This window comes from Xiphophorus couchianus, chromosome 7 (genome assembly GCF_001444195.1).
Source record: "Xiphophorus couchianus chromosome 7, X_couchianus-1.0, whole genome shotgun sequence".
NCBI lineage: Eukaryota > Metazoa > Chordata > Actinopteri > Cyprinodontiformes > Poeciliidae > Xiphophorus > Xiphophorus couchianus.
In genome coordinates this window covers 25,891,788-25,918,026 of record NC_040234.1, presented here as the reverse complement: position 1 = coordinate 25,918,026, position 26,239 = coordinate 25,891,788, and the positions used below count along the sequence as shown (strand labels likewise).

The following is a 26,239-nucleotide window of genomic DNA, read 5'->3' as shown; positions in this document are numbered from 1 at the left end:
CTTTGGTCTTACAAGTAGGAGTTTCCTAGATCCCATTTGAGATAAAGAGACAGAAAAAGTGAGGAGTTTTGACAGACGCCATCATCTCATATGTATTTGTGTATGAACGGGTTTTATTCCTGAGTCTGTCTGCTTTGGGTGTCATATCACAGCTCAGGGTTGCTTTCTTTTGAGTGTGCTGTAAGTAGGACACCAAGTTAGTGATCAGAAAGGCCTCTGCTTTCCTCCATCTCTCTCTCACTTTTGGGTGCTCACCCCCCCGACACACACACAGACACACACCGAGACTGTTCTTATGCATATATTTCCCTCTCTTTGTCATTGTCATGCAGTTTCCCTCGCCATGCCTTTCCCCTTTTCATTCTGTCTCCATCAACCCTCTCTGGCTCAAAGCCTCTCATACTCACACTCTCATTCTCTCATGCACACGTCGCACGGCCACAAGAGAGGGAAAAAAGTGTAAGAAATGAAGAGAAGTAGCAGGATCAAGAGAAAAGAGGAGAAGGAGGAAGAGGAGGAAACTACATTCCTCCCACGCAGTAGAGCTGATAGGAGCAAATTTAGATGGGACCAAAGGACAGAGGAACAGCGAGGCTGGAGGAAGAAAGAGGAGAATAAAGGACAAAAGAGAGAATAGAATCACGGGAAGGGAATGAGGAATGAAGTTATTATACTCTGTCTTAATAATCTCATTCTACTTGCACAGAATGCCTGATGGCGGCCTGCTGCATTTTTTTTTTCAATTACTTAGCAAAGTAATGACATTAGAGCTGGTTCTAGCAGTGATTATGACACGGCTGCTATTTGTTCCTATTTAACCGGACTGCCGTGGGATGGACAGGAATCGGCTCTGTGGAACAATGTATTTGCCATCTGCACATCAGCTCCTATTTTAGCCGGAAGGTGGAATGTGTCTTATTGCTGGGACACTTTCTGATGTTTCTATTACAAGGTGTGGGTGTAATTAAAATGTCCCCACTGCCATTTCTAAACAGCTTCCACCCAGGCAGCGACGTTTACTACTGGAAAAAAAGAGAGTTTGACTCACTTATCTGTATCTTTCACACGTATTCATAATGCAGCAATATGCAGCGCTTATATCACCCACACCAGAAAACACACGAGGGGAGGAGTGAAATGTATTTTTTGTAGATGTGAAACTTTCCACCAGCTGCTGTGATGATGTTGGTTAGCTCTGAAAGCATCTACTCTGGCCCCAGAACCAGGTTCTGTCCCTGCAGAACGTCGCTGCTGCTGCTGTCTGGGGCAGATGGCTCGCTCCTCCACATTTCACACACACCAGAAAACCTGATTAGTTCTTCTTACTTAAAAAAACAAAAAAACAAAACTATATGCAAACTCATTGACTCAAAATTTTTTGTGTTCATTATTTAATTGAGTATTTGATTGTGCAATTTTAGTGAGTGACAAACTAAGGCAATAGTAGCACCTATCAGCACTCATATAATTTGAAAGGCAGTTCTACCATGTGCTCAGGAAAGAGTTTTCTTTCTTAGTTTTAACTTTAAAGAAAAAAAGTTCCCCAAATTGATCTCTCCCATTATTCTGGTGTTTTACAGAAGAAACAAAAGTGTTGGTAAATCTAAGAGTTTAGTCTGATTATTTTTTTATGCAGTGTATAAATATTTGGTTGTAGCTGGATGTCATTGTTTTTTGCTTCTCAAGTAATTGAGCACAGTTGTTACTTTAATTATGTTATTAGTGAAGTTTGGTGGCTGAAATGCTATCTATATGAAGGATGAATTGCATTCCCACAGCATAATAATAATAATAATAATAATAATAATAACATATTTTATATCTTTTGTGTTTTTTATTGTTTGTAATCCAGTTAAAGTTCTTTGACTGACTCGGTTAGCTTGACTGTCCTCCTGCATTTCAAGTCATCCCTGATCCTTCAGTGGTCAAACTCTCCATCCAGTTTTCAAACACTGCGTTGGGTTTTAGTTTCAGTTGATGAACACAGACAGGACTGAACTGTGTTGATCAAATATCTCAGCCTTTGCTGTCTGTCTGGAAGAAGAACAAAAAAAAAAAGAAGAAGAAGAAGGCCAGAGCCGCAGACATCATTGTGATGCTGTCCTTGAGTCCTTGAAGAACGATGAAACTGTCCATCATCAGATACTTGTGGGACTCACTTAAGTCAGCGAGAACAGGAAGCTGAAAGAGAAAAACGGAGCCCTGTCTCATTACTCCTCTTTCGGGAGGTGGGCCTTTTTGGTTCAGGCTCAAAGTAAAATGTCCTGCTAATTTCAAATGCTAGAAGGGAACATTGGGCCGGCTGGGTGCCGAGTTCATCCCTCGGAGAGCAGAATTTAAATCATTTTCACACGTCAAAAGGCCAGTGCAGATGCCCGATGTCTCTTCCATGCTGTGTGGTGTTTCTGAGTGAAATTACTTCAGGCGTGTTGAAAAAGATGTTGATAAAGACAAAACTCAACAGGTTAGGAATACATCCCAGTTATTAGCATCCACTGAAAGCAGCATGTCAATGCTCAAAAGGCTTTCAGCTGTTTGTTATTATTGCTATTAATATTGCATCTGTACTTTTTATTGAACCATACAGACTTGGCAAGCAATACCACTTAGATTTGGGCTTTCTCCCACAACCACGCCCACTAACCCCGCCCACCACACCACCACAGACATAAACCAGGCCTGAGTTGTTTGAGGACTAACTGAAAAACAGAATTCTAAACTTTGTTATGTTAACCAGCTACAGTTTAAAGCAGATGTGTGGTAATCTGACTATACAGCTACACAGCAGGTCTGCTGGTGTCGCCATAGCGATAACTCACTCGATCACACAGAAACAGACCACCTAGAGTTTCTCTAATTCAAGCAAATGTAACACTAGCACACTTTCCATTTACCACTGCCTAGCAGCTCGAGTCACAATTAGGAAAGTAGAATTCATACAAAAACCACATGAAGACAAGCCATGGAAATTAGAAATGAAAAACAGCAAAATAAATAAATTGACCAAACCAAGTTTGCTCACTATGGTAAGCTAAGACTGAATCTACTTTGTCCATTCTGACGAATCTGTTCCAAATGCATCTTTGTCTTCCAAAAATTGCTCTTGTGATTGTTAGCTTAAGGGAAACGTCTTTGTCTTGTTTTGTTGTTGTTGTTTGTTGCTTTGCTTTAGTGAAGGGATCTGCAGCCTGCGACTCCGGAGTCACAAGTGGCTCTTTAGACCTTTCACAATGTCTGAAGAGCCTTGTGGAATAACTTTGGTTCAAAATAATAGAGATTAAATATATTATAATACTAACCAATTCAGGTTTTAGCAGTTTTCACTTTTTTCATGGAATAATTTCATTGAATTTCCTCAAGTAAATGACAGTCAATATACTTTTAACAATTTTTTTTAGATCTGATTGCAATAAGTGTTGAGTGGCAGCATCACCTCCTCTTGGGTGAGCATAGCGTGTGTCATAGTGTTGTTGACTTTGGAACAACCCTTCATACTTACCATGCATGTAGTGACAATGAAAAGGACAATAGAACAAACAGTAGAACCTGAACCTGAACCTGAACCTGAACCTGGCTCTGTGTGAACGACCACCTGCCACCACCACCTGGGAGTTTCCAAATACAGAGCACACACACAGTTAAACACAAAAGCATTGGTCCAGGAGTACATTCTGTGTCAGAGGACCAGTAGAGAGTTAATGGCAGCAGTAGCTTCTAGGACAGGAACACAGCTAAGCAGATAAGCTCTGAGCTCATTTTCCAGTCTACGGGATGGAATTGAGCACATGCAATTTGTTGCAGCAAGAGATCAGTTAACAGCTCTGCATAGGAAAGAGACAGGATCAAACACTGAAAGGCAGAGCCAAGTGTATCATCTATAGAAGGAGAACATTTCAGTTATTACAGCAGCAGCTCAGCTTCCTTCAGGAAGACATCCAAGCTAAAGAGAAGGCCAAGCCAGACGTATCTTCTATGAAGAAAACGACAGAGAGGACAGAGAGCTAATGTCAGTAATACTGTATTCAGTAAACAAATGGATGGTAGTAGGAGGAAGTCACAGTGTTCCTCACTTTGATCACTTTGTCCTCCAGCAGATAAGTCTTCAGCAGGAAGCCGATAGAGATAGTCATTCTAAGCCATTCTTCATAGAAAAATGAAGTCTTGTGCCTTAGAAAATGACACAAGTAGGACCAATCACAATATAACTATCATAATAATAAGACTGGTGAATGGTCAATAACTCTTAGATTTTTAACATCATTGTTCACAAAGGAGAATGTCTGCAGAGAAGCATTTCTCTGTGAGCATTTGGTAAAACCAACACAGAGGAAGCAGGGAGGGAGTGGGACTGTTTACCAGATGCACACAATCCTCATTTAAAGACGGCGGTCTGCATCACTTTTGTGCATGCAATTAACTGCACTCGTAGTCTATGTAGACCACATGCAACATACCCAGTTACTGCATGTACAATTGATCTCAGGCCAGATTGATCAGGTAACATGGTTTGAGCGTATGTTTTGTTTTTATGGTTGGATCCCAACAGCTGGAATCCACTTTGTCTGTCATTAAACAAGGAATCAGTACTTAAGATGGAGCTTGCAAATTAAGATATAGTTTTGCTTGTGTGTTTTCACATTTAGCCACATCACTCATGTCTTTGTTTTACCTGGATATATTGAGACAGACCCACACACGGCAGTTTATAGTTTTGAAATGAAGGGAATGTACATGGTTTATAACACATTTTACTGAGTAAAACCTGGATGGGCTTCACTGTGTAGAATCATCCTCACTGCTTTTAGAGCTGCAGGCCTTTTAGGGTATGTCTAAAAGGCAAACCGTAAAATACTGCGACATGGAATACTCTGTATTATTGGTGAGAAAAATACGGCAAATTGTTTTTGATGTTGCAAGAACAATAAAGATCAATAATTCATTTTTATAACAATATAATATGGCAAGTATCTTTATTCTTAACAATAGAGCAAAACCAGTAAGCAGTTGCCAAGCCAGCAGATTTTTAGATTAAAGATAAAAACTGCACATTACACTTGTTAGCGCTGTTCATCAATGATAAAGAATATATCTTGGTTTCAGTTTTTGAACCAGTTGCCTAAAACTTGGCCACCCTACTGCAGAGTGCAGCAACATGCCTGTTCAAATTTTATGCTTCTGCAGATTTTTACATCATATTGTTATGATGGTCAGGCCGAGGTGGGAGAGTTTGACGTTTCTATTCAACTTCAAGCTGGGTGTGTAAAAAAAATAAAAAAGAAAAGAAACAAAAACCTGTAATCCCAACGCTCAAATGAGTAAAGTGTTTTCGTACAGCAGCATGTGATTATGCAAAGTTGTCATCGGGTTATGAGCGTGATATTGAAGTCACAGCTGTGTTGATTCTCTTGCAGAGGTGCACATTTGTGGAATCTATGGTGTGTCTGAGCTGTTTCATTTGTTTAGATTTTATTTCCCCCAACATGTCCAAAAACTATGAAAATCTGATTTATGTGGATAACAAACTGGCTACAGAGACTCATGCATAAGAAAGTGATGTTTCCAAACCAAAGGCTGATAGGATCAACTTAAATTAATGCTATTTATTAATCTTGAAATGTGCAGCACATGTGATATTTTCTCACAAACACAGAGAAGCTGATCAAACATTTCACTTAGAAGAGCAACGAGGAGGAATGGCGTTGCCGGCAAGTTGCCAACAGCGCTCTGTAGCTCTGCTGGGTGAAGTTGCCTGCTTGAGTGGACTGGAATGATTCAATTTTGATTTATCTTTATACAATGAGTGTGATGTTTTATTTAAATGTAAAAAAAAAATGTCTCAAATTTTCTTGTTCTTGTGCTAGTCTTCCATGTAATATCGCTCAAAGTCAGTAAGACTCTATGGAAAACATTTGATTCTAAGGCTGCTTGCTTTGGTTGTTGTGATCATAAATATGCTAAACTATGGATGGCTTTTCACCAACACACATTTAAGTATTTCATTTAAATGTGGGCAAAGTGTCCGTTCAAAGCAGCCAGTGTTTGGCAGAGCAGTTCGAGGAGCAGATCTCTCTTTGCAAGATCTTTAATATCATGGCCGATGAGAAAACTCTCAGAGCTATAAAGAAATATTTGCCCCCTAACAGATTTCTTTATTTTTTGCCTTTTTCTTTTGCCACGACAACCAAAGCAACCTGGTCCTGTGGGAAACACAGAACCCATCGTTCCTCTGCAGAGCAGCAACTACAAGTGGAAGCTTAGCCCACTGTCCTTTTAATCATGTTAATTCAGCAACTGTAGAGGGATCAACCATTTTAAAGTAATACCAAATTGACTTTAAGTTTGGACTTTGACTAGACCACTCAAAAACCTTAATTGATTTTTTTTTCTTGTGTCATTCAGAGGTGGAATTGCTGGTGTCCTTTGGATGTCTGTCTTTTTGCATAGACCAACATGGTTGAGCATAATGTCACACACTGATGACCACGCCCTCCTTCAGAGCACAATTCATGTTTCCACCAACTAGAACATGTTGTTCAGGTTCTCAAGACACAAAGCAGCCATAGACCATTACATTACCACCAGTATGTGTGATTGTCTGTGATATTTTTTCCTCTCACTGCTACTGCGCTTTTTTCCATTCATCATCAAAATAAATTCAGTGGTATTTCAAATTTCTAAATACAACTTTATTCCCACCACTAGTTTAATTTGGGTTTCTTCTCTGGAACATAAGTATCTGGGTATATTTATGGTTGTATTTTTGAATTAATAAGTGTAAAGAAAAAGCCTCCTTGCAATCCTGCTTATTTAAGTACTTTATTTTTGCTGTGACTGGTTCATAACATGCTGGTTTATCTTTTCGTTTTGTCAGAATAATTAGAGATTGCCCTATTAAAAAAGATGATGCTGTCATGACAAATTCTTTACCAGCACTTCATATGAGCCTCATTTACAAGCCTCACGATTCACACTGGGAGGTTTTACAGTCACTCTTTCTGTCTGACTCTTAAATATGACCTTTGTCGTAGTGCTGAGCATCAACACAGCTTGAGTCAAAGTCGGAGAGACAGCCGAACTGTAGGAGGGATGGACAAGTGACAAGAATACAAAGAAAGGGAAAATAGAGAGGTTAGAGAGAAATAATCCACCCTCACAAACCCACAGGCGGGCAAGCACACACGCCTCCACACACACACACACACACACACACACACACACACACACACACCCCCAAGCACTGAAATGAGGAGTCAGTCTTCTGAAGCAGATGGCTGTAAATCCCCAATGTTACCAGATGAAAGGTTGAGACCCTGGAACATCAAGACTTGTCTCAGCACTGGGACCAGTACGTCATGCTGCTGTAGCTCAGCAGTCTACACAGTTTGTCCACAATCTTGCCTGTCTATGGGATGAATGTTGGTTTATTGGGCCACTGACCTATGAATAATTCAGGCATGAACTACAGGCCTGATCAGTCTGTGCATATTTTTGGTGAATGCAATTCTTTTAAGAACCTTGAACTTTTTTGTTGTTGTAGTTTTTAGAAACACAGCAGCAGAGTACGTCCACACAGCAAAGCTTCATACTGGCCACTGTGCTGCGGCTCCTCATGCTATTGAACATTCTCATAGAGAACCTATACACACACCCCCACACACACGCACACACACTTAAGGGCAATTCAGAGAATTCGGCTAACCCTGACCCATACTGTAAACCATTACCAGTACAGATCTAATCCTGACCTAACCTCAGTAATTACTATAGAAATGGTCCTTACAATGTATCGAAGACAAGACCACGCCTACACACGCACACCCACACACTTTACATAGACTCGCTCAATTGCATGTCACTGATTCTGTTTGTGTTGAGGCCACAGAACTGGAAAAGTTTGTGAATATTTCTACGTTATGCTTAATAAACACAATATATGTGAGCACAGATAGACAGAAGATGCAAACAAAAATAAAGGGCTCGCAGGAAAAAAACACGCAAAATGCAATCTGATGAGGGAATAAATATGTTAATGTTGTGTTTCCGTTAGAGAGAGAGGAAGCCTGCTCTAGCAGAGCAGGAGAATAATTGGTGTTTTGATTGTTAGAGAGCCAGGAGTCTGGAATCAGTGGCCAGCTGACTGAAAAAGGAGCAGAGCAGAGCATGGTGTTGGAAATCACAAGCTGGGGCGATGAGGGAAGCTGGACAGGGATAATGCGCTCCCTAAGTGAGTGTTGCACTGAGCGTGTCAACTCATGGAGCAAATCGATTGAGTTCATACATACACCTCTTTCAGAAAACCAAAGCAATGAAGAAGATTGGTTAGTTGTGGAAAAATAGGAGTTTCAACATTTCAGAATTGATGTTTAACACGAGGAAGCACAACTCCTCGTCGCCCAGCCTGCAAATGTTCCCATTAACCTCTGCTGGTTCTTTTATGAACCAGTTTCTCATAGGAAATGATTCTATTATCAGGCCCTGCTACAATGGAGGCCTTGAAGGAAGTCCCTTATCAGACATCTGTTCTGAACTCGTGCTGCAGCACCACAGCTCACTGCTTCTGGCTCTTACACACATTACTGACCTTGTACTTTTCTTATTTCTCCTCATTTTCTCTTTAGCTGTAAAGAGAAAGAGAAAATTTCCTTTCTTATGAGGTCAAATTGTAATGTTAAAAGCAGATTCAGCCAGAACCCAAGACGCAGCCACAACAAGAGGATGGTAACCAAAAGGTTTTATTACAAAAAAGTAAAAGGTGTTGAAGGGTGTGGTAAGACTGGTGGGTCAGAGACGAGGAATCCACAGGGGTCAGGAGTCCAGCCGGGGGGGGTAGGGGGAATGGACAGGGGGAGATCTGTGGGGGGTCTGAGGGGGCAAACAGACGATGAGGACAAAATCCACCAACCGGAGACAAAGTCGTAAAACAGTCCAGGGTCATGCACGGGAGGTTCTCAGGCAGTGAAAATCCAAAATCCAAAAGGCAGGAGGCAGGGTCAGAAACAGTCAGGGTTCAGCAACAGGACTCTCTACAGCAGAAGGATCAGGCAAAAATCTGTGGTCAAAAACAGGCAGGATCAGAAACCAGAAAACTCTTTGGAACATGGGACAACAAGGCTTGAAAGCTGTGACAGGGGCAACAGACGATCTCGCACTGAGCTGGTGACGAGCAGCTGTTTAAGTAGGAACCAGCTCAGTGCAGGTGAGGGCAATAAGCAATCAGCACAGCCAAGGCAGAGCTGAAGGGCTGGAATCATGACATCACCTCCCCCTCAAGGGGCGGCTCGTGACGCCCCTCTGGGCTGGTCCGGATGCAGGCAATGGAAATTGCGAATGAGGCCCTTATCCAGGATCAGGCGAGAAGGCACCCAAGACCTCTCCTCAGGACCATAGCCCTCCCAGTCGACAAGGTATTGGACGCCACGGCCCCAACGTCGGGAACGCAGCAAGCGTCTGACAGTAAAGGCAGGGGCTCCATCAATGATTCGGGGGGGTGGAGGGGGTCTGGAAGGAGGGCAAAACCTGGATGACCTCACAGGTTTGACCTTGGAGACATGGAAGGTGGGGTGTACACGCATCGAAGAAGGCAAATGGAGACGCACCGCTGCTGGGTTAATAACCTTGGTAACAGGAAATGGGCCCACAAAACGGGGTGCCAACTTGCGATTCTCTACCTTGATGGGCAGATCTTTGGTGGATAACCACACCTTCTGACCCACCAGGTATCGTGGGGCTTGGGATCTGTGGCGATTGGCATTGCGGGCATAAACAGCAGAGGTCTTGCAGAGAGTCGCTCTGGCCTTTCTCCAGACTCTGAGACAACGACGTGCTGATAAGTGGGCAGCAGGAACCTTGGTAGCCCCTTCCTGAACAGAGAGCATAGGCGGCTGATAGCCAAAAACGACATGAAATGGTGACAGACCTGTGGCACTTGATGGTAATCCATTGATGGCGTACTCAACCCAAGGTAAGTTCTGGGACCAGCGACTAGGAGCATCCATACAAAGGATGCGCAACTTGGACTCAACCTCCTGATTCATCCTCTCTGTCTGGCCATCCGTCTGAGGGTGAAAACCTGAAGAGAGACTGATGTCAATGCCGAGAAGGGTGCAAAACTCACCCCAAAAACGGGAAACGAATTGTGGTCCTCTATCAGAAACGATGTTGCGGGGGATGCCATGAAGTCTGAACACTTCTCGGGCCATCACTTCAGCAAGATCAGGTGCTGAAGGTAACTTGCGTAGAGGAATGAGGTGGATCATCTTGGAGAATCTGTCAACCACTGTGAGGAGTACAGTGTTACCTTGAGAGGGAGGTAGGCCAGTGACAAAATCCATTGAGAGGTGGGACCACGGTCGATGTGGAATAGGCAGGGGCCTTAGTAGACCAGCTGGAGGACGTCTGGAGGGCTTTACTCTGGAACACGTGGCGCATGCTGACACAAACTCTCGTGTGTCCTTTCTGAGAGTGGGCCACCAGAATCCTGACTGGACCACTGCTAGAGTCTTGGTTATACCTGGGTGACAGAAAAGTTTAGAGCCATGACAGAACTGAAGGACTTTAGACACCATCTCTTCAGGAACAAACAGAAGACCCTTAGGACACTGAACTGGAGGTGGCTGTTTCTGATGACTCCTCTTGAGCAAGGTCTCAATACTGGTAAGAGCTAGCCGGGTCTTGGAGGGAAGGATGTAGTCATGGTCAACAGAATCAGAAGGACAGACAGAAGATTGATGAAGTCTCGAAAGGGCATCTGGTTTGACATTCTTGCTGCCAGGTCGATAGGCCAGGGTGAAGTCAAATCTACTAAAGAATAGTGCCCACCTAGCTTGGCGTGGATTCAGTCTCTTGGCAGACTTGAGGTATTCCAAGTTCTTATGGTCTGTCCACACAGTAAAAGGATGTGTGGACCCCTCTAGCCAGTGCCTCCATTCCTCTAAGGCTAACTTGATAGCCAACAGTTCTCTGTCTCCAACGTCATAGTTACCTTCGGAGGCAGAGAGCCGGCGAGAAAAAAAGGCACAAGGATGTAGCCTGGCATCATCTGCGAACCGTTGAGACAGGACTGCGCCGACCCCAGTGTCAGAGGCATCAACCTCCACCACAAACGGGTTAGATGGATCTGGAAAACGTAGAATGGGAGCTGAGGTAAAAAGATGCTTAAGCTTACAGAAGGCTTGTTTAGCCTCTGAAGACCACTTGAACTGAGTCTTAGAAGAAGTGAGTTGATGAAGGGGGGCAGCCACAGAACTAAAATCCTTGATAAAACGGCGATAAAAATTAGCAAACCCAAGAAATCGTTGAAGCTCCTTCAAACTGGATGGTTCTGGCCACTCCAAGACTGCTGCCACCTTAGAAGGATCCATGTTAATCCTGCCAGGAGCAATGACAAACCCCAGAAAAGATACAGATGACTGATGGAATGCACACTTCTCTGCCTTAACGAATAATTTATTTTGGAGCAGTCTGAGGAGAACCTCCCGCACATGCTTGATATGGGCAGGAACATCCTTTGAAAAAATCAAGATGTCATCAAGGTATACAAAAACGAACCTGTTTAGCATGTCCCTTAACACATCGTTAACCAATGCCTGGAAAACGGCTGGGGCATTAGTGAGCCCAAAGGGCATGACCAGGTATTCATAATGCCCTGAAGGGGCGTTGAATGCTGTCTTCCATTCATCTCCTTCTCTTATGCGGATCAGGTGGTAAGCATTACGCAGATCCAGTTTAGTGAACACGGTACTACCTTGAAGGAGCTCAAAAGCAGAAGTCATGAGAGGCAGAGGGTACCTGTTCTTAACAGTAATTTCATTAAGGCCTCGATAATCGATGCATGGTCTAAGAGAGCCATCCTTCTTGCCCACAAAGAAGAATCCTGCTCCTGCTGGGGAAGAGGATTTTCTGATTAGACCTGCCTTGAGGGCATCAGAAATGTATTCCTCCATTGCCCCTCTTTCTGGGCCAGAAATAGAATACAATCTGCCTCGAGGTGGGGTGGTTCCCGGGCGAAGGTTAATGGCACAGTCGTACTCTCTATGGGGAGGCAGAGAAGTGGCCTTAGACTTGTTAAATACCTCACGCAAATCATGATAAACCCTTGGGACCCTAGACAAATCTGGGTAATCATGGATGATCTCACATGGAGATGTCATGATAGGAGCTTCCCTTAAACAAGAAGTGGGACAAGATGGTCCCCAAGACTGAACCTCACCAGTGAACCAGTTAATGACTGGACTGTGTTTGATGAGCCAAGGGCGTCCCAGAATCACCGGAATCTCAGGAGACCTGGTCAGTAGAAACGTGATCCTGTCGTGATGGTTTCCTGAAATCAGTACAGAAACAGGTTTAGTGCAGTGAGTGATAGTATCAATGAGGTGCCCATCTATGGCAAAGATCTCACGTGGTTTCTCTAGAAGTTCCAATTCCAGTGCGAGCTTATGAGCTAGGTTGACATCGATAAAGTCAGCGTCAGCACCGGAATCAATGAAAACAGGGACTCCACTCCCTTCAGGTGAGTCAGGAAATCTGATGGTGCACTGATTATGGGGAGGATTCTGATGTCTGAGGATAGGGCTCAGTAAAGACCCCCCGAGCTTTACTGAGCCTGTCCTTTTGACGGACAGTTAAGAGCTCGATGGTTCTTCTCCCCGCAGTAAAAACACAGGTGGTTTCTGAACCTCCTCTCCCTCTCTTCAGCAGAGAGCCTGGTCCTTCCCAACTGCATGGGCTCCTCAGTGTTAACAGGGGGGGACGTAAAGACTTTGGGCATGCTGCTTGGACTGACCTGAACAGTTGAGACCCTTCTTTGATAACTAGATGAAGACTTCTCCTTCTTACGTTCACGCAGGCGTTGGTCAATCCGTGTGGCAAGCCTTTCTAAGGCCTCGAGGGTCTTGGGAGGGTCACGGGTAGCAATCTCATCCTTGATTTCATCTGACAGGCCCTGGTAAAAAACGTCAAACAGGGCCTCACTATTCCAAAGACAACTGGATTTCAAGGCATGGAAATTTATGATATAGTCCGTAACTGGATGAGAGCCCTGTTTGAGAGAAAACAGTCTCCTGGCAGCCTCTCTCTCAGGACGGATAGGATCAAAAACCCTCTTCATCTCATCAGAAAACTCTAAAAATGAGTCACAGCTGTCAGCATCATTCTCCCACTCAGAAGTTCCCCACAGCTTAGCCTTACCAGATAGTAGAGAGATAGCGTAGGCCACCTTGGCTCGTTCAGAGGGGAAGGCTGAGGGCTGGAGTTCAAAAAGCAGAGAACACTGGGTTAGAAAAGGTCTGCATTGTTCAGGATCCCCATCAAAACGCTCAGGGGGGGGAATCTTAGGTTCGTTGTTAGCGTTAACTGTGGGAGTGGCAGAAAGTGGACGTGGCTGCATAACTGAGGGCCTAGCTTGGGCTTGGGAATCCCTTAGAGAAGAAAGTCCCCGTAAGAGCTCCTGGACATTTCTTTCTAGGCCGGTAATAGCATCCTCTACTTTAGAACACCAATTGGGATTTGGCTGTGGTTTCATACTGGCGAGATCGTACTGTAATGTTAAAAGCAGATTCAGCCAGAACCCAAGACGCAGCCACAACAAGAGGATGGTAACCAAAAGGTTTTATTACAAAAAAGTAAAAGGTGTTGAAGGGTGTGGTAAGACTGGTGGGTCAGAGACGAGGAATCCACAGGGGTCAGGAGTCCAGCCGGGGGGGGTAGGGGGAATGGACAGGGGGAGATCTGTGGGGGGTCTGAGGGGGCAAACAGACGATGAGGACAAAATCCACCAACCGGAGACAAAGTCGTAAAACAGTCCAGGGTCATGCACGGGAGGTTCTCAGGCAGTGAAAATCCAAAATCCAAAAGGCAGGAGGCAGGGTCAGAAACAGTCAGGGTTCAGCAACAGGACTCTCTACAGCAGAAGGATCAGGCAAAAATCTGTGGTCAAAAACAGGCAGGATCAGAAACCAGAAAACTCTTTGGAACATGGGACAACAAGGCTTGAAAGCTGTGACAGGGGCAACAGACGATCTCGCACTGAGCTGGTGACGAGCAGCTGTTTAAGTAGGAACCAGCTCAGTGCAGGTGAGGGCAATAAGCAATCAGCACAGCCAAGGCAGAGCTGAAGGGCTGGAATCATGACACAAATTGCTTCTAAAGTGTAAATCAATCTGAATGCTTTCCTTGAAAGAACTACAATCTGGTTTTTAGGTTTATTTATTTATTTATTTTTAGTATTGATATCTGTCCTGTATTTATTTTATATTCTCAGTATCACTTACTGACTTTGAGCTCAGGTAATCCCTGGTGCTTCACCTTCATAGGTTTCTTCAAAGGAAATGTGCTTGGATCCATGTGTGCTCACGCTCTCATATGTCTGATTTTTTTTTTTTTTTTGTACAGACACATTTTTCTTGATTTCAGGCTGTTGTATCAAATCCACATAAGTCTTTGCGCTTGAGGTCCCATGAGATCACAACTGTCTATTAAAATACAGCCTTTCTCTCCTCTTGTTGAAGTCAGTCATGAAAAAGGTGGGCTGAAATCACCAGCTAGCGAACACTCACACCATGTTAGCTTCCACGCATCCCAGTGAGCTCGTGATAATGTGGGAGTTTTTAGTCTTTCAGGGAAATATTGTTGAGCCTTATTTTGAAACGTGTAACTTCCAACACGATTCCTTCCATGTTTTTGTTAGGCAGCATGGTTAAAGCCACATTTCTCTTCTGTTAAATAAAATCCTTCTTTGCTATTTTTAAGAAATATCCAGTAAAATGTTATACTATAATTTAAATTTGCCCTTAATGTACTTACTGTTATTAGTCTTCATGTAAAGCAGGATGCTCTTTGAGTTGTCTTTCACTGCCTATAATTCTCTACTTAGCAACAGTAAGGTGATTTCTGTTCTATTCTATGAAGTGGAACCTGTTTAGACCATCAGTCTATAACTACATTATGATGTAGGACGGGGTGCTGGAAATATATTTTCTGACATCTTTCCATCAGAACCCTGTTATCTTTATCAATTAACATGGTTCACTCCCCACATACATCAATAGCTGCGATTCCATTACTGATATGTGCAAATCTTTGTCCATATTCTGCTAACCTACAAAACCCCCACAATTACCCAATGGTTGTTTCCATTAAATAAGAAATGCAATTAAAATCACACATGATGAAGTTTGTTTACGCAAAAAGTCATTAAAAAACAATGTTGCCCCATCATCCTCCAACTCCGCCAGTAGTAACATCTGGTTGATCACATGACTGGTGTGATGCAAAAAATGTGTTTCCATTGCAGTTTTGCAAAATGCACTAATTTCTAAAATAATAATAATAAACTACCTCATCCTAGCACAAAAACATTTAATCAGAACATGTGAGTATTTCCAAAATTGGCATTTCGATTAAGCAAATTTATCTTCGTAATTCTAATTTGAATTGGAAATGGTCCATGGAAACGCTGGCTACTCGTTCGACACTGTTTCCTTAGAGTACAATTTATTTCCTGCTCCTAGCACGTCAACTTTGAGGACAAAATGTTCGCTTCATTTCAAATTCAGTGCTGTTTAGTTACTCTGTCAGTGGTCATAATATTGTGCCTAACCAGTGAATGTTCTCAGGACAGAAAAAGTTACAAAGGTCCAATAGGAAAGCATCAGGCTGTGTGTGTGGGGTGTGTGTGTGTGTGTGTGTGTGTGTTGAGGCTTGCAGGCGTTTACACTGCAGCCCTACGATGTTTCCTCAGAAACATTTCGGACTGAACGTCTTCTCTGTTACAGACAGCAGATGTTACTGAAAAGTTGGGTAATTTAAGCCAAATACAATGCAGTTCTGTTTGCTAACAGTGATGTAACTTCACTGTAATCTTGTTCTTCTGCACCACCTCATTTTTCTCACTTCTTCTGTAAGTTGCCGCCCAATTATCTCTGAGGTGGGAAAAGGCAGCGGGGCACAGAAGACAGACACTGTTCAACATGCAAACAGACCACAGCATAGAAAACTCCTGTAGAACATCCTTTATCGAGAACACACCCATATTTATTAGTTATCGTTCACGCTCCTTTCCATAATGTGGTCTTATATAAAGTTAATCCATTTATATCTTTCACAAAAATCTGAAGCCTGTTTAACTGGAAACTAAAAATGCTTTGGTGAAAAAAAAAACAACAACAACCCAAAAACAAAAAAGAACAAGTTCGCATCACTGGCAATACTCCAGGTACACCCTGGATCCCACCACCCCCACTTAGTGACTATTATTAGACAGAAGAGAAGAAGCTTCATGTGTCTGCATGAGCGAGAAGGCTGCAGAAAGACTGAAAAAGGAAAAAGAGGAGTGTGTGCTGGATGCATCTCAGAACAGGATGGAAGACTGAGTGAGAAAAGAAACCAGACATTTGCTCCGATGTTGCAAGTTGAGTATAACGCAACCGTATCTCTGGGAGATATTCAGCAAAAATATGAAAGGCTCAGTATGTTTATAATTCAATGCTTACTTTTTGAAAGAAGAATCCTTTTAATTTTCTCTGGCTGACCCTAATTAGCTGTCTTGTGCCCTTAAACTCATCCACCCTCAGTAGCTCTTCCTGCCTGGCATTCCTCTGATGAGGAATTCAAAGTGATGGAGTTTACCTCCACTTAGCATTCCTCATCCGTCGGTCCACCTGCTTCCCACTCTCACTCACTACAAATCATGATGTAAAATGTGAACATAATCCTGTATGGGGACTCTGGCCTGACTTTTTCCATACATCTGCCCATTACCTCTCTATACAATAAGGGCATCAGAACTGACCAATGATGTAATCCCACCTACAACCCATCTATCACTCCTACCACAAACACCTCACTACCGACGGGAGTCTCTGGGTTCCTTAAGTGTGGAAAACATAAGAATAGGATGTGAAAGTGGAATTCACATCACAATGCAGAAAATTACAGAACCTCTGAATTCTGTTTAATACTGATACTGAGAATCCTGACTTTTGTAAGCTTTTAAGTCTGTTCCGGCATAAGGGGAAACATCATTTGCCCTTATGCCTGTGGTTTAAATCATGCTGCGTGAATTCAGGAAAAGTCATGATTTGATCAAATCAACAAACAGGACTGGGAAGGTATGAGTCAGTTTCTTAGCTAACAATTTTCCACTTTCTTTGAGCCCCACTGTGCTGCGTCCACAGACTTGGACAAGTGGAAGCCGTGGCTATCTCGGACAAAACAACTTGGGGAGACCATGGCAGTCGATCCGTTCAATGTTCCCGTCCCTCACTTCCAATGTCCATCATGGCACCTGAATTAGGTGAACTCATTTCAATGGATCAAAGGTCAAGCGTTCAGATTTCCAACATTTCTTGTGACAAATTCCAGCAGTTTACTGTGCCACCTACACCTAGGACATGTAGGTGGTAAAAATGTACCTTGGTGCGGACTGGTCTGGGGAACATTTGCTCTTTGTATCCACATTGTCTGCGTCAAATACGTGCAGACCTTCGTAGAGTGACCCCCAATTTACACAACGTCCGGGTCTGCTGAGCTCCGCTCCGCTGCGCGCTTCACAGGCAGATCTCTCCCAGCTCTCCCCTGGGGTAACAACCCGCTATATGACTTCTCAGTTACAGTTCTACTCCCTCTTATGCCTGCAAACTAGGACTTCCCATATTCCAGTTCATTTTTCAATTCAAGTTGTGTTGACCCATTTCATGCGAAGGAAAGAAATAACTTTTTATAGTTTCAGAAAACACAGAATCTAAAAATAAGTTGTTGACAGCCCGGCTCCAGACGAGTTTAACAGAGGGAGTATCGGGGTGGGGGGGGGCATCGGCTTATTTTGGGGAGGCAAAATGAATCTATGTAGCATTAATAATATAATAAAAGAAAAAAACTACAGTGCAGTAAAACTACTCTTATAAGTACCTTTTTTCCAAAAAAGTTACTCAAGTGAATGTAACAAGTACTATTCACTTTTGACATCAGTAGCCTAAAAGCTACTTGTTAATAAGCTTAACATGATGTATTGGTATTAGCTAGTCATATGTTAGCTGACATTACCTGTACTGAACAGCGTTACTCAACTCAGTCGGTTAGTTTGGGGGGAAAATTGTGCCAAGTTCTTTGCGTTTTCCTGGTTTGCTACCATGATTCTAACACACACCTGAGTAGCTGTGCACAGCAGCAGCAGGTCTCCTTCGCTGTCGCACATGTGTAAACCTGGTAAACCTGGCGCGAGCGTCTTAGCGCCCATGTTGCGGTTAAAGGCTGTTCGGAAAAACAGGTTACGACATGTTAACAACGGATTAAACAGTTTTAACTGCTGAAAAAAGTGACAGAAGGCACAGATATGGGAAGTGCAGAAGTACTGCATCAAATCGATATCGGAATAACAGAGTTTTGTCCACTTTAAGGTAAAAATAACAGACAGCTTCCAGGCCAGGGGCGGGGCACAGCTGACTCTGCCCATGCCGCCGGGCCTGGTTGTTGAGTTATCCTTCCTCAGTCAGCTGTGAGGACATCTGACCTGTCATATTCACCAAAGTTTGCCCCATTTAAATGCTTGTTTTATTTTCTAACAAGTGCTTTAATGAAATTCCATTTTTTAATGAAGGAGAATTTGGATTTTTTATTTCACTCTAAAACTGCAACCCCAAATTTTCTAGATGTATTTCACAGTATTCATCATCATCAACCTCCTGGCCCAGTCATCCATTTTCTTGTTCAATTGTATTGTACTTAAGCATATATTGTCAAATAGGAGAGCGCTTTATCAATTCGATTTTTTTGTGATGGAAATAAAATCTGAAGCTGCATTACAGATAGAGTCGTGAAAATGAAAATGACAGTCTTAACCTTGAGCATTGGACCTTTTTTCTCTTTCAAACTAAGAAAGTTTTTGTCAAAACTGTCATGAATTGGCGGTGTGAGGTGGTGAGGCAGACCCAGGTAGAAATAAAAATGATGATTTTAATGGTGAGAATGGCAAACCAAAATCCTAAAGTCCAAAACCCCAGCAGCACTGCTGAGCCGGAAACAGGGGCTCAACACAGGTAGCAACAGAGCAAACGAGTGGACTGACACAACTGACTGAGGACATAGACACCAAATGAGACGAGGACCCGACAGAGACGCTGGGACACAGGTGACATTAAATACACGGGAGGGTAATCACAGAAATGAGACACACCTGGGAAACAATCAAGGGGAAGACAGGACAACACAAAGACTCGGGGACACAGAAAACTCTAAATAAGTACACAGAAAACACAGAACATGACAAAAACAAGAACTTTAGATTTTAATTTCTGCCTTTTTCCCTCTTGTCTAGAGCAGTGGTTCTCAAACTTTTTTCAGTGATGTACCCCCTTAAAAATATATTTTTAGTCAAGTACCCCCTGACAAAACATTTTTGGAATAAAAAAGAGGTACAGTGCTGTAAAATCACTGTCTGATTTATTAAAGCCAAACAACTTATATCAGTGAACCTGACAAATACATCCATATTGCAAACATTGCTTGGTTAAACAAAAAAGAAAAACAGAAGACGGTGACCACCAGGAAGGTATAAAACCAGTCAAAACTGAAATATGCAAAACGTTGCTAATTTATATTGGTCTCTGTAATGGTACAAAATTAAATATATACATAAATAATAATTCAGTGCATGAACACACATTTATATTTTATCGAACTTTTTACAAACTAATTTTTCCCAAGACTTATTATGAGGAGCCTACTGATTTTTTAAAGATATTTTGAAAAGCTTCACGTACCTCCTGCAGTACCTCCACGTACCCCCAGGGGTACGCGTACCCCCATTTGAGAACCACTGCTCTAGGGTGTCCCTACGCTCTTTCAGGTCTCATACGGATGTTTCCAGTTTTGTTAGAGCAGCCTTTGTCTCAGCAAACACACTCTAATTTTCTTTCCACAACTCCTTTAGTTCACGCAGGACTTTGGCTACCGTTTCATTAGCTTCGTTAGCTTTTCTTCTCTAGCTAGCTGTATTGTTAGCCTGCTGCGGGTCTTTCTTCTCTTTGGGTGCTTTTTGTTCAGTTTATTGTTTACCAACGGTGTTTCTTGTTGGCATTGTTTTCTTATTTGCTGTTTTTTTTAAGGGGATGTCCAGAAAATTATGTAATTTGTCAGTTAATTATCAATTTGTCAGTTAATCATCAATGTCACTGGAGCCTCCACCCAATGCAGCCATCTCAGAGCATGGCACCACTGGAAGTCTTCAATACTTATTTTAACTAATGTATTTCATTGCTTTTGAAAAAAATTTAATTTGATATTTATTTATTTTTTTGCCAATGACTCTTTCATAATTTTTCTTATTTTAAGAATTTTTAACTGATTTTAATTCTTTTCAATTTAATTATTTGTATAATAATTTTCATTTTAATTACTTTCTAATTACTGGTCAGTGGTTTTTATAGTATTTGCTAAATGGCTATGTGACAACAGACGAACCTCGGACATGTGAAGACAGGGGGCATTTTATAAACCTCATTATGATTTTTATCTGGATAAATCGTGTTCAGGATGCCGCAGCCTCTCCTATCTGTTTTTCCTCACAGCAATTGAACAGTTGGGTCTGCAAAAAAGTATTAAGAAGCCGTTCAACCACAAGCTTAAATAGGTCAAGAATGTTGCAATGTCATTTCTAACAATAAAACATCTTGAAAAGTGAATGCTGTTAAACAGTCTAGTATAAGAATGTGCATCTCTATTTTAACTGTTTTTCATTGGAGAATTAATTAATAAGTTGTAATAATTTATTCAGTGAGTGAAAATTTACGCCAACATACATTCTAAGTCTTGTTAGGATTTTGTTTTAATTTGTGGATTTACATTTTACGTTTTTAAATGTTTGAAAGTGTTTGTCATCTGAACTAACATGATCTGTGCCTCTGAAGTTTTAGTTCAATTGGAAAAGCACAAAAAAAAATACACTCATAATGCAGCCATTCATGGCTTGGAGCTGCTCATGACATCACTTAAGAATAGCTGTCATGTCACTCATGACGTGAACAACGTTTTAGAGCACTGACAAATTATAATAAAAAATAATGTAGGTATAAAAAATATTTTTTCTGAGGTAACAGCCTGCGATGTCATCGATGACATCACGTCCGTCCCTGACTGTCACTGATGACATCGCAGGCTGTTCCTTCAGAAGTACTTGAATAAGACGACTACATGGTAATGTGAAGGCCTGTGAAGGCCATCGCTCCACCACGTGGATGCAAAAGCCTGTGAAGGCCAGGGATCCTTCATGGACCTGGCCTGTGAAGGCCCTCGCACCGCCACGTGGACGCGAGGGCCTGTGAAGGCCAGGGATCCTTCAAGGACCTGGCCTGTGAAGGCCCTCGCACCGCAACATGGATCCGTTTCTACTCTCTGCTCCTTCCATGCGTTGCTCTAGACCAGTGGTTCTCAAATGGGGGTACGCGTACCCCAGGGGGTACGTGGAGGTACTGCAGGAACAGCACTGTACCTCTTTTTTATTCCAAAAATGTTTTGTCAGGGGGTACTTGACTAAAAATATATTTTTAAGGGGGTACATCACTGAAAAAAGTTTGAGAACCATTGGTCTAGACCATTGTAGCACAATATGTATTAACTGAAAAGCCCTTGAATATCTGGACCAGCAGACCTGCACTGAATTATCCTACAATGAATACAGATTGCCAAATTCTTCTTAATTTTTCCTGTGGCATGTTGTTTCTACTAAAATTCTAATTTATATTCTGAACACTTGAAAAATAATACATTTTCATAGCTGCTAAAACAACTATCTGCAGAAACTATCTTGATTCATGAAGAGGGAAGTAAATCTTCTTACCTGCAAGGCATGCACAGCTCAATAGTTCTGTAAATTAAAACTGAAAAGTTTTAATCTTCTCAAAAATTGTTAATAAGCTTTGCCTTGTCTGACAGGCAAAACGAGAAATCCTCTCCTGATTAATTGTGCTAGTCTTTATTTCAGCTCCAATTTTTTATTTTTTATTTTAACTCGGTGGCAATAATTTCAAATAGTTAGCTGATATTTCAGACCCGAAACTTAAACACGGCTAGCTGGTTTTCCAATAACATTCAGTAATTGCTTTATAGTCAAACTTTCAGGTCACTGCAGACATGAGCAGCAGGAGGAAGGCAGCGGGGGGAAGCGGCTGCTGACCACAGCTGGACAGCCTAATTGTGCCCGTCCAACACCAGGAGGACGAAGACAACAGATGAGAAGAAAAGAGCAGGAGCAGAAAGTCTGAAATCAGCCTTCCTTATTCTCCAGGAGAATCCAAATTTCTGTCCAGCATAAATACTGCAGCTCCACAATCTAAAATTAGCACAAAGAGTAAAGAAGATGTTTGATGGATTATTTCTTTCTCGGCATTGTTACAAGCCCCTTTCACTTCAAAAGGCTGGCGTGGCTTTTAAAGAGAAAAATTAAACTTTCAAATATATCTTATTTCTTAAAATTTGAACAATAAACAGCAACAGACAAGATTTCATAGGAGAATAATCTGCTCAGCTCTGGCAGACAGGACTTGGCTAGTTTTCTATGGACACAACCCACATCATCAGCTCTGCCACTCAAACCACAAATGCATTTTCCTTACAAACACACGGCCACTTAAAAGGAAATAAACAGCATCGTTTATTTCCTTTATTTCCTGGTGAGTTATCAGGAAGTGTTTCAACACAGGGGAAAAAAATCTACCAAGCACAAATGTAACAGAGTTCCACCTCATAGCAAATATTTTCAGAAAAGATGGCCTCAACACACCCATCTAGATGAAATTGTCCATCAGCATAATTGAGGCGCGTCTTAACTCAGCACTCTGATTATCCAAAGAGCTTTTAATTAAGCTTAGCTGGCTTCCTGAACAAGTTTCTGAATTCCATTCATGCAGACAAGCAGATAAGTCTTCATCAGTTTGGCTTGGGATGGGAAACTTTTTTTTTAATTACTGAATTAATTTGATGGATAAAATCATTTGCATGTATATGGACAGAAACAGTTTCATAAATGTCTGTGTGGGCTTTCACCGGCACAACCGCCCCGACCTGTGGGGTCATGACCTTTGTGTTGCACTGGTACAAGGGCCAAAAACATTGACCTGCTGGACTTCTTTGTGGCACATTTCAACAATGGATCCCAAACCGTTTTTTCTCTCTTTATTCTCAGACTCTTGTCTTTAGGCTAGCTCATTTGTTGCTAAGCTGCAGGCATTTTACCTCAATGTGGTTGTGCCAATATCTGTTAATTTTTATCACGCCTCACTCTCTGCTCTTTCAACGATTCAACAGTTTCTCATCTACCAGAGGAAACCAAATGTTGGATTTGTTTTATGGATCTCCAAAGCAAGACCTTCTTTTGAGAAAATATTTCATGATCTTGTGTTTCTCTGCTTGGAAAATAAACCTAGGACCTATGATATCCCTTAAAGCTGCGGTATGCAACTTTTATTATTATTATTATTATTATTGCATTAAAAAATTTAGATGTTCTGCCTTCTCCCAGTGCTCCCAGTACTAACTCCAGAAATACACCACTCAGTCAGAAAGAACCAGTTAGAGATAAAAGGAGGGCTGTAAACTGTAAACCAAGGGTTTTGTAAAAAATATGCAAGGCACTCAACCCCATGTTGCCCTCTGACCTTCCTATGAGTGTAAAGATGTGTGTGTGTGTTTATGTCTGTACTGTAAAGCGTCGAGTATAACAGGAAAGGTCCAACATAAATTCAGTCCATTTACCATTTAAACAGAGAAATCTGTCACAGATCTAAGAATTAAACATTAAAAGCGGCTGTAACCTTCACCTAACTGTCAGGGAAGCATGTTGTTTGGGCCTTTTTTATATTACTTCTTAATGTGACATGCCAATTTGAATGAAACCCATATTCAAAATTACTCGGGGTGAAGCTGTACACAGACATTATGGTCTGGGGTTTTTCACTTCACTTCAGTGAGGAGAAAATTATAAAAAAAACCGACAAATATAGATCTGGGTTTAGAACTGGTTTGATTTAGTCTTTAATTAACAAAGGACAACAGAGTGCAGCCAGTGGATGGATGGGTAATGTTGCATTACACACTTAGTTCTGCTTGTAGACATTGTGTGTGTGTTCTGCTATTAAACAATGCTGTATTTGAAATTAAAATGTTCCTTTATGTAATTTTAGGACAGAACAAAGCTAGTTGTACGCTAAAATAGCATACAAAGCTATTTTGGAGATGTTACAATCTGTTTAGAACTGAGCCAACACAAGAATAATCCCAAATCTTTGATACCATTTCTGTCTCTGACAGAAACCAGTAGAGAAAAATGTTTCCTTTACAAACTGCTTTAAATAACAACATGGACTCGTTAAATTGGATTGAATTGATTTTATCTGAATGGCAAATTGCATGTTAAGAAATAAACACTATTGCTGTAAATACACTGAATTTAGCAAAATACTAATTTCAATCTGTAGTCTAATAAAACAATACAACATGTAGAAATAATACAGAATCATATACAACAAATAACGATATGAGTTTGGGTGAAAGTATTTTAAGATACTCTTTTCAAAGTGTTAGTGCCTTCTAAAGCAGTGGTTCTCAAATGGGGGTACGCGTACCCCTTGGGGTACGTGGAGGTACTGCAGGAGGTACGTGAAGCCTTTCAAAATATCTTTAAAAAATCAGTAGGCTCCTCATAATAAGTCTTGGGAAAAATTAGTTTGTAAAAAGTTCGATAAAATATAAATGTGTGTTCATGCACTGAATTATTATTTATGTATATATTTAATTTTGTACCATTACAGAGACCAATATAAATTAGCAACGTTTTGCATATTTCAGTTTTGACTGGTTTTATACCTTCCTGGTGGTCACCGTCTTCTGTTTTTCTTTTTTGTTTAACCAAGCAATGTTTGCAATATGGATGTATTTGCCAGGTTCACTGATATAAGTTGTTTGGCTTTAATAAATCAGACAGTGATTTTACAGCACTGTACCTCTTTTTTATTCCAAAAATGTTTTGTCAGGGGGCACTTGACTAAAAATATATTTTTAAGGGGGTACATCACTGAAAAAAGTTTGAGAACCACTGTTCTAAAGTGTTTACTACAATATCTGTGATTAAATTCTAACTGGAACAGGAAGTTCCTAAAAAGTACTGGAGGTTCAGTGATTGCTGAAGCACCGTGCTGTAAACCGCCTCCTCGGAGGAATAGGTGGAGTTCTCTCTCTCATGGTGACAGGCAGTGCATTCCAGATCTCACCTTCTTTAACAGATAAAACTTCCTGGAAGATTTTCAATTTTGAACCTCACATTCTCCCCCCTGGAGATGATCTGCTTCTATTTATACCGTTTTGCTTTTTAAAAAGAAATCCTCCAGGAGTGACAGGGCCTTATCTATTATTGACTCATAAATAAGAAGCTATCAAAGATTTTTATTTATTTATTTTTTTTGTAAAGGTGTTTAATAGGATTTAGTGAAGTGACACAAGCAAACAGCCATGTTGTGAAACAGTATTTAAAAGTGTGATATGATCATGCAGTCCAGCTCAGACTTGGCAGCCTCTGTAGAGGTAAGGGACCTAATCTGTTTCAGATTTTGCAGGTACATTGTAATTGTTTGAATTGCATCTTTATGTGCTTCTTTTAGGTAAGGTTGGAGTCCACAATTTAACCAAGATATTTAAAATGGGTAACCAGCAGTAGAGATAAGATCCTTTCAGTCATACAGATGATTTGAACCTGACTCACCATTTGACAAGATGGAGCAGGAAGATGTTAAAAAACAGCTGCTTACTAAAATAGTGGTCTAAGGATGAAAGAAGGGAATTCTTAATCAGAATAATATGTTGGGTTTAATCAGGTTGGTTAAGTTAATCAGGTTGGACACCATGTCACAATGTCTCTGTCCGAGTCAAGTTGGAATTTTTAGATCCGATCTAAATTCTAGCTGTGTGAGCAGATGTGAGGCCTCAGCAAGTGAAGCAGTTTTTTAATTTAATATGTTATTGAGTTATTGGGGATACAGTCAGTAGTTTGTCACTGTGGAGAAAAGCTCAGATGTTTTCATCTGCTGGAGGTATGATGGTATGATGGGATCCAGATTCTCTGTTCAACTTGTTGAAAATGAAACTGCATGAAAATTAAATGCAACTAAACAGCCATCATTTAAAAATTGACAGGTTGAAACAAGTCAAAATGACGGATCACTAAAACGTCTAACACGACCTCTGAACTAAGCCAACT

At 41.5% G+C, this 26,239-nt stretch overlaps 1 protein-coding gene and 1 long non-coding RNA gene across 3 annotated transcripts in view; one reads left to right on the top strand and one right to left on the bottom strand.

The window, feature by feature from the left end:
- LOC114148155 (carbonic anhydrase-related protein 10-like) overlaps positions 1 to 26,239 on the top strand; it is an 86,857-nt gene that overhangs the window by 12,078 nt on the left and 48,540 nt on the right. The window lies entirely within an intron of this gene.
- On the bottom strand, positions 1,496 to 15,093 carry LOC114148158 (uncharacterized). Its single transcript, XR_003596225.1, has 3 exons — positions 15,037 to 15,093; positions 14,351 to 14,353; positions 1,496 to 1,508 (listed from the first exon to the last, which is right to left on the bottom strand). It is a non-coding gene; the product is annotated as an uncharacterized LOC114148158 (long non-coding RNA).